Genomic DNA, 9022 nt, shown 5'->3' with positions numbered 1-9022 from the left:
TTCGTCTCTTTTTTTTTTTTTTTTCCAAACCCTTAAAAAATGCAAACCCTTTATTTTTAAACATTCTAATTATTGCAGTAAGTTTTTCAAGAGAAGTTGTATCCCAGAATAATATTTCAAATGCAGCATCTTGGGTAGTTTATTTTAGTTCTGACAAAGATGGGAAAAAGATATTAATATGGGGGAAATTCAAATTTCTTAGTAATAAACTCATCTTGTATAAAAAGAAAGAAAAACATCTTATAAGCATGTTCGCTTATAATAATGCTGATGAAAAGTGCTGGGAATAAGGAATTTTTATTATTATTTTGTATTTATGCTGATGGTCATCTACATTCTCAACTTGGAAATTAAAACCCTACCAACTCTAAATACATACAACGACCTGTATTTCCTATTAGACTTAAAAATAAATAAATAAATAATAATAATAATAAAAACACTAGTATAGTTTAATTAAAGTTTCTCTTTTGTAAACTAAAGGGATTTGTTTCTTGAATTATAGAATTATTTGAGTTCAACACTGAATTCAGGCCGTGTTGCTTAGGGCTTTTGTTTGTGATTTTGTTTGTTTGCTTGTTTGTTTTTGTTTTTTTATATCCAGTCAGGTATTGGGAAGTTCAAAGAAAGGAAATTCCACAATTTCCACAACCTCCTGTGGAAATGTGCTGTCTTGCTTCATTGTCTTCACTAGCTGATTGGAACGGCCACTGATTCTTCTTATGACCCCACACAGTAAAGAGCCTGACTTTACCTTTTTTTCTAGGTCTTCTAGGTAAAGATCTAGGCTTGTGGGTACTGGAAGACTGTTAGTAAGTCTCCCCTACTTGTTTTCCTTTCCACACTAGACAGGTCCAGTTCCCTTAGCCTCTTCTCACAGGACATCTGCTTTAGCCCCTGACCATTTTTGCCTCTGCTGGCTCACATTTATCAACTGCTTTCTTGTACTGGAGTGCTCATAACTGGATGCAGTATTCCAGATGCAGTCTAACACATGCCAACTAAAGGGAAATAATCATTTCCCTTTTCTGTTTTTTACCCCACTACCCATGAATACTCCCAGCTCTTATTCAGTGGAGCTGAGTGGCCTGTCTGTCCCAGCCTGTGAAATGGCAAAGGGTTTGTCTGGCCAAAGTGCAGGGCTCTGCTCTGTGTTGAACTTCATGTGGTTCCTGTCAGTCTGCTCCTCTAGCCTGTCAAGAGGCAGCCCTGCCCTTGAGCATTGAATATATCTGTGGGATAAACAGTGCAGCTATTTTGTACTGGTTTATGCCGTCACTTATTTTTGAAGAAAAATGCTGCATGCAATGGAAATTTCAATGCAATTAAGATGTTTTAGGCTTATTGGAATGTAAAACTCCTATTACAAAGAGTGTAATTATTTTCTTATAGCTATAGTGATGAGGGCTTTCATTTTATACCTAGTTTCAGGGAGAACGAATAGCTTCATGTTGGGTCACATAGTGCTGGAAGACTAGTCCCAACTATGACAGGAAGAAAGAGGATGGAACATTCTCTCTACTCCTGACTCGGTGAAAAGAGTGCCACCTACTGTGTATATCATCCAGTTTTGCAAAAAGAAGTATGTAAAGCATAGTCTTTAATCCAAATTCTGACTCACTGCAATCCAGTTTATTAATGATATGAGTCAATGGTGTTACAGCACAAGATGTGTCTGTACAAGCTAAAGAAACCTAAGATTTTATATTATGATAGCTAGGAGATCTAATATCCTGCTTTAATGTAGTAATAAAGTAATGACATACTAGGGAATATATGTGTACTAAATTTTGTTGCTGTAAAATTGATAGAAATGCAGCCTGCATGCAGTCTCAGCATATGTTGAAAAAAAAAAAAAAAAAAAGAAGGAAAAAAAAAAAAGCTTAGCAAAAGCTGCTGCTGCAAGGAAGAAAACTGATGGCTGTTTCTGGAGATGTGAGGACCACATAGTGTGAGGAATGGAAAAAAATGAAGACTGTACAATGGCAGAATCTTTAGAAAACACTTCATAAAACTTGTTTATTGCTCAGTAACATAAACAGTAGCATACTGCTCTATAAACACTCCTCATGCCACGGTGTCTTTGAAGTCTGATTCTTCTACTTCAGACATTTAAACTGGCTGGTGTACCTACAGGCTTGCCTGTATGTTTAGGAATTACCATGCCTTCCTATAGATCTTGCATCTTACAGTGTCTTTCAGCTTTGACCTTGTTACTATTTTGTCTCTGGTTCAGTAAAGAATGGATTCCCATCTTCCTTATACATTATTCAGGAGACAAAGGATGACAATGTTAAGATGTCTCCTAGACAAGGATAGAAAGCATACTCCCTGCTCTGCGCAATGTTAGCATCTGTAGCCAGATGATGACGTTTCTGCCATTGTCTGCTGCTATTACGTGATTATGTATTGTGAAACGTGAGATGCTGCTCATCATTTCACTTCCCAAACTCTAAACAGGTGAAGTATGATACGCATTTGTTCTGGCTGGAAGGAAGGGCTACACTTTGTTGTTACAACATGATTTACAGTCATGGCAGACTTCCCTCGCCCCAGTGGAAGTTGAGATAAGCAGTTTCAATCTTATCAATATCTGATGTGTTTCACGGAGAACACTGATTGCTTAATGTCTTGTAACAGAGAAGGAAACAACTTCAGTTTATGGAAGTTGTCCTTTTAGTCTTTATTAGAGCAATTTAAACTGGTGGGTTGTATGCCTTTGACTTCAGTTTTGGTCATTATACGTGTATGTTTGATTACTTTGAGTTTGCTTTACGTATTAGGTAATTAGTGAACAGTTGTGAACACACATATAGTTATTAACTTACTGCTCCTATCTGTTCAGGAGTTTAGAAGAGTAAGTGTATTAATGGTTATAAAGAAGAGTTTTCCTTGAACATCTGATTGGGCCAGCACTACATCAAATGCTGCCTTTGATTGTGAAAGAAAAAAAAAAACCTTCACCAAAAGTACCTCTGGCTACTATTTTGCTCCTCACCTCCATGTCTCATTGTTATTCTCTGCACCATGACAGGAAAAGATTGGGTGTGGTAATTAGACTTCTGACCTGGGACTCATCAGAGAAACCTGGTTATGCATCAGATACGCTTTGTAGTCATGGGTAAGTCACTTCTCCGGGCTCCCTTTTCCATGCATCTTCCAGCTTCCCTGGTAAAAAGTTCTGCACAGAAGCCAGGAACTATTGTGAAAGAAACGCAAACCAGAGTGAGCAGTGCAAAAATATTGTTAATCTATTTCACTCTGGTGAAATATGCATGGTAGAAGTGAAGCTGCCCTGCTGGTCTGGAAAAGGTGCACCAACCTGCGTGTGCTGCATGATCTACAGCTTCGTGGAGGTAAACGTGGCCGTGTGCACGTTGGGGGAAAAACGCTAGGTATTGTCGTGCTGCTTGGCACATTTCACTAAATAAGAGCCTAATCTTTGAGTGCTGTCTAAATGTTATTTTCTGAAAGTTTTCTTGATGGCTAATGAACTCAAGTATCGGTGGCAGTCTACAGGGGGAGCAGTGACGAAGCAGCTGCTTTATTTCCTGCCTTAAGAGGAGCAGTGTGCCTGCGTTTGCCAGCACACTTTTTTATTTTCAGACCAACACGAGAGGAAGCCATATTCCAGTAGACGAGCTGAGCGTTTTTAAAAACCTCAGCAGCACCGCAGTGCATGCTCTACGTGGAAAGAACGACTTTCTTCTGAAAATCAATTTCAGATGCTTGCTAAGCAGCCACCAGCACAGAGGAAACCTACAGATTTGTGTTAGGTACAAATCCTTTCCCTCTTCCCCGTTTTTTCCACTGCTTTACAGCTCTTCCTGAAGAGCAAAATGACCATAAAAGGGGAGAGAAAACAACATGTTTTCTCCTGCTACCAGAGGTTTCTTAACAACCAAGTCCTTTTAGGGTCTGCCTGCCTGTTTTTCCCTCGGCGCAGGCCAGGACGCCAGGCAGCGCCGGGCTCGGGGCGGCGAGGCTGCAAGTTTGGCCAGGTGCTGAAGGCGGCTCTGCAGGGCTCCCCTCCCCAAACAGCGCCGCAGCCTCTCCCCGCTCCTTACTTTTTGGGGCTTTCCGGGGCTTTCCAGCCCTTCCCGGCAAGCAGCAGCAGCCGAGCTGCGGGCAGGGGCCCGGGCCCGGCGGGGAGCTGGGCTGCGGCGGGAGGAGGAGGAGGAGGAGGAAGGCGGGAGGAGGAGGAGTTGAGGAGCCCGGGCCCGGGAGCCTCCCCGCTTACCGCACTAGGAAGTGACGCTTTCCCTGAGTCCCGGAGAGAAAGAAACAAAGTTTTTTTGTTGTTGTTGTTGCTGCTGTTGGGGTTTTTCTCTCGTCGCCGGCCCTCCTTGCCCTCTCCGCCAGCTGCAGCCCCGCGTCCCCGCGGGCGGCCGCCGCGCCTGGCTGCGCAGGTGAGAAGCGCCCCTCGGTGCCTCAGCCGCGGGCCGCTGTGCTGAGCGCGGTTTGCTTCCGTTTCCCTGCCATTTTGGCGAGGGGGGGCTGTGTGTGTGTGTGTGCTCCCCTCCCGGGGCTTCTTGTTTCGGGGCCGCAGCATGAGGCGGCCGAGCCCCTGCGGCGGTGACAGGGGGGCCGGGGCACCGCTCGCCGCCCGCTGCGGGGCCAGGCTCGGGGCTCGGCCCGGTGCTCCTGCAGGGCTCTCCCGATGTGCCTGCGGCCGGCCGAGCTGCCCAGCGGGGCTCCTCGGGGTTCCTCGGGGGTCGGGGGCTCGGCCCGGTCGGGCTTGGGCTTTTTTGGGGTTTTCCCTTCGAGCCGGGGCAGCTCCGCGTGTGCCCGGGGCTGTGGGCGCAGCGCGCTGGGCTCCAGGCGCCCGTCGAGGCGCAGCGGCTGGGTTTGCACGGATTGTGTTTCTCGGCTGGGATTTATGCAACGGAGGGGGGTGGGGAGGAATTTATTAGATAATTTCTGAAAGTCCCGTGCTCCCGAACGTACAGCTCTTGCTCTGGCAGCAGCTGAAAAGGACGGATTCTTTGCAGTTTACCAGTAAAAGCTGACAATACGCCCACGCACGTATGTGAGTGTCTTATATAATACTTACGGGTTTTTTAACAGGCGTAAGCAGGATTTATTTTTGGTTTGTAAAGTCGTGTGTGGTTGCAGCCTTCGGAACTAAAGAAATGTTCTTTGCTCGACAGAGATTTACTCGGCTGCCGCTTGAAAACAGAGAGCTTCTTTTTGATAATAGCCAAAATAATTGGATTTCCTCCTGACCAGGTTTCGAGTGCACTGGAAGGGCTCTCCGTACCGGAGCAAGCAGTAGGCATTCAAGGGAGGGGAAGAGAGAAAAGAAATGTCCTAATGCAGAGACTGATATTAGGTTGTTTAGAGGGCGAGACTGCAGTTCCACGCAGCAACAGCAGCAGCTTTATGACTGTGTGTAATTACAGCGTGATTGCATAGGACAGCATTGTTGGAACGAATACGTATACACAGGCTATTGTGCAAGATTTCTGTACTGAACAAAACCTGGATTTGCATTGCAAATGGTAAAATGAGAATATATTCTGTATTGAACTGCCATGTTCCTCTTTGACTTTACTGAAGAATTAGAAGGGAGGGGAAGGAGAAGTGGAGCGAGGCTTATCGTAGAAGTCACAGATGAAATATTCAGCAGAAACGCCACCTGTAGTGTCCAAAATCACAGCATACACAGAAAGCTTGTTCGTGTTTCTGAAGTGATTATGCAGCAAGTGAGAAGCAGTCAGATTTGCTAATAGCCCTGCAAGTTTAGTGTAATTCCTGCTCTGATCTAATTCCTTGTATGCGGGTGTGGAGAAAAATGCCTGTGTTAAAATAAGCAACTGCAGTTCAGCTATCTTGCCTGGAAATGGAGAGAAAAACACTGGGTAGAGTTTCTGTGTCAGCACATAGAAAATACAAGGTTGAAAGGAATACTAGACAAAGCATAAGTTTTGAACGTGTGGTTTAAAGTGCAATGATTTTTGTGAAGAGCAGCATGTTGTTCAGTGATCTTGCACTGCTGGCTGATAGGACAAGGCATTAGAAGTGTGCCACGGACACTAGTAGCAAGCTTTTTGACTAAGACTTTGGCAGATCAAAATTATGGGTGAAGCTCTTCTGAATACAACTGAAGGTACCTAAGGTTTGTTTTTCAAAGGTGCTGGCTACCTGTAATTTTGTATCCATTTGGAAATTGGCCTTTCCAAGATTAGAGGCAATTTTTTGGAAATGTTATATTTAATTGTCTTTGCTGAGGACTTAATGCTAAAGTCTTGTTTTGAGCATTGTGCTGGAAAGTACTATAAAAATGTAAAGCTGCTTTAAAATTTCTTGGTGTTACGCTAGAACATGTTATTTTAGTTGAACTTGCAGATCGTCTTACTGTTGTTAGTTTCCTTAGATTGTTAACGCAACGCTTCATGTAAAATGTATATAACTTTGTTAATGAAGAGCATGGTGAAATGCTGAAGCATTTTTTTGTTTGTTTATTTTTTTACTCTAGCAAGTGGCTAATTAACCCCAGCACTAGACCTACCACATGACAAACTTAGTTTCATAGTGATTCGTCTGTAAGTTTATTGCAGCGTTTCATTTAACACAAAATTAGCAAATATACTCTAGTCTGTGCATTGCTGTGGCGTTCTATCTGTAGATATTTTTCTTTGTGTTGTTCTTGACTGATGTCATAGTTGGTGTTCTAATATCAGTCTCTTCTGGGGAAAACAGGAACAGTGCTTAAGGATTCCTTGAATCATTGTGGTAGTGATGCAACAGTCATTCCTTATGTTGTCTTTTGCTTTGCACAGCCTAGGTGGTGGGAGAAAATGTTTTAGCCCAGGATTCTTTGGACTTACGTGCATGGAGCATGTAACTTTTGTCTGTGAGTTGTCCTGTGGTACTCGGGGCAATTAGTCATACCCCTACGTTTATTGCATATTAGCAAAAGGAAGGAGTAGCTGTGCTAGCCTTTAACCACCCACCAAGGCGGATGAGAGTAGCGGTGATAAGAAATGATGTCTGGAGCACGGTATGAGCCATGCTTGTTCCAGGGGTTAATTTATACTTTTACTTTTTATTTCTTATTGCCACCCATATGTGGTAGCTGCAGAACTGCAGAAGATATTGTCGAGCCTGTTGTCTCTCCTGTGATGCTCTTATGTCAAGCTGCCAGGCAGTCCTTCGCGGTGCCTCGGATGGAGGACCTGCAGCCCTTCTTTAGAAGCAGCCACCTTGGTGATGGTAGCAGTGGGTGGGGTGTGGGGAAAGGAGAGGGGCTTGGACACATAAGGAGACAAGTGGCTGCTGTGAATCAGAATGGGAGTCTGCCTAGCCTGCGGTCCCATCTCCAAAGGTGGGTGCGGTTTCAATACGCTTTAGTAATTCTGGAGGAGTTTCTGCTCAAGAAACTTATCTGGTATTTCCTTGAGCTCAGGTAAACATTTAACAGCTACTTTTGTGACCAAATCATGGAATGAGAATACTGAAAGGACTTGTACCAGGTCTAACCAACTATCTAGGTTGTTTCCTTTGTCTTTAAAGAAAAAAAAAAGGTTTTATGTTTTTTCAAGGTGTTGCATTACATTACAGTTTCTGCTAAAATGAAATGTAATAAATGTGCATGTTATTTCCAGTGCAGTTACTTCTATTCTAAGTAACATAAAGGGAGAGAAGAAACTGCTTTTCTCAGAGTGCTCAACATACAAAATGCTGGGGGGTGGGAGGTGGAAGGCAGGCGCTCTGGTGGTGAGGTTTTGCAACACGTGTCCAGAAAGCTGGCAAATTCTGGCACAGGCAAGCCAAGGCTAATGAGTCAGCTTCCAAATGGAAGACTTGTCACTGAGCAATTTGTAAATGGGAGGGCTGTACTGCTAATTCAAGGAAATATCATCCTTAGCACCTCCCCTAATAATTGGAATAGTGTGGCACAGAGCTATCTGTCAGAGGGGAGTTGTTCGTGCTTTGAGTCATGCGTTCCCTCTAGTGCGATTTCAGCATTCAAACCAGCAAATCCCTGTCGTGCGATATAGGTCCCGAAAGAGGTGGTTGCTCAAGTAATAATTTAAATTTTTGTAGTTGCATACCAGCAGCTTGCATGCCGCGTGGAAGCTCCTTGGCAGCTACAGTAGCTCCCAGTGCACAAATGGCATGTGTTTCCAGCATGAGGCTGCTCAATAGGCACTGCACAGCGTTTTGCATAACTTCTGTTTCTGAATGGTCTCCAACTGTAGCCCTTCTGGAGTGCTCTGCTGATCAACTCTAGCAGCTGAAAAATACACAGACTGTTATCAGAAAAAGCTGTCTACTTCCCCTTGGAAAGAAAAAAAAAAAGTGAATGTGTGCTTTTTGCCAGGAGCTAATGTTCAAGTGTTTAGGAGCAAATGGGGATGCAGCAATAAATCTCACTATTTGTTTGTTTGTTTTTCTGCATTGACGCTTTGTATCAAGTTTGGTGCAACTTCATCACCAGGCCTGAATTAATGTAATTCACTAATCGGTATTTAGCCTGAAAGATACACAGATATTCTTTGGATTTGCATCTCTTAAGAAATGAATGCTCTTTTTAATGCACAAATTACATGAATGCATCTTGATGTGTTGACAGCTGGTGTTGATTAAGAAGTTAAAAACTGGGAAAACCTAGATTTGAAGGGGATGGTGGCAGAGTGTTTAGTATTTTTGTTGTTTTCTTAAAGGCATCCTGAAAGGTTTGCAGCAAAACATGGAATAACATTTTCCCTTGTAGTCTTTGGATATTTAGAATTAAATTTGCAGTCCTATATTGTTTGATTTGAATTGTTTTAATCCTCAGCAGTACTTAAATGACTGAAGCAATGAACTGTGAAACAGTTCTGGTATCTGTTTTTAATTACATTTTGCTGATTATTTTACTTATCCATTGTGTGTTCAGTGTTGGCATATAAAGAGGTAGCAAGTGAAATTAAATCAGTATTTGTGTCTTATTTCTTTCTTGCAATGTATCTTCTCACCTGAAAGTTGTTTCTCAGTTTCTTGGCCTTCCTCATCATAGTTTACTAGTAGGAGAGGT

General features: G+C 43.2%; 1 protein-coding gene across 3 annotated transcripts in view; it reads left to right on the top strand.

The window, feature by feature from the left end:
- Positions 1–4289: 4289 nt before the first annotated feature.
- Positions 4290–9022, top strand: part of MIDEAS (mitotic deacetylase associated SANT domain protein) — a 52386-nt gene continuing 47653 nt past the window's right edge. The window contains exon 1 of one of the 3 annotated variants that reach the window (XM_084287872.1): positions 4290–4409. The gene's annotated coding sequence lies outside the window, so the exon portion shown is untranslated. Of the gene's footprint in view, positions 4410–4938; positions 5030–9022 lie in introns of those variants that run through there. The other 2 variants (XM_084287873.1, XM_084287874.1) reach the window with 2 other exon arrangements.

This window comes from Netta rufina (genome assembly GCF_964035555.1).
Source record: "Netta rufina genome assembly, chromosome: 5".
NCBI classification, from domain to species: domain Eukaryota; kingdom Metazoa; phylum Chordata; class Aves; order Anseriformes; family Anatidae; genus Netta; species Netta rufina.
Note: the sequence above shows the minus strand (reverse complement) of the source record. Positions and strands in the feature narration are given on the sequence as shown.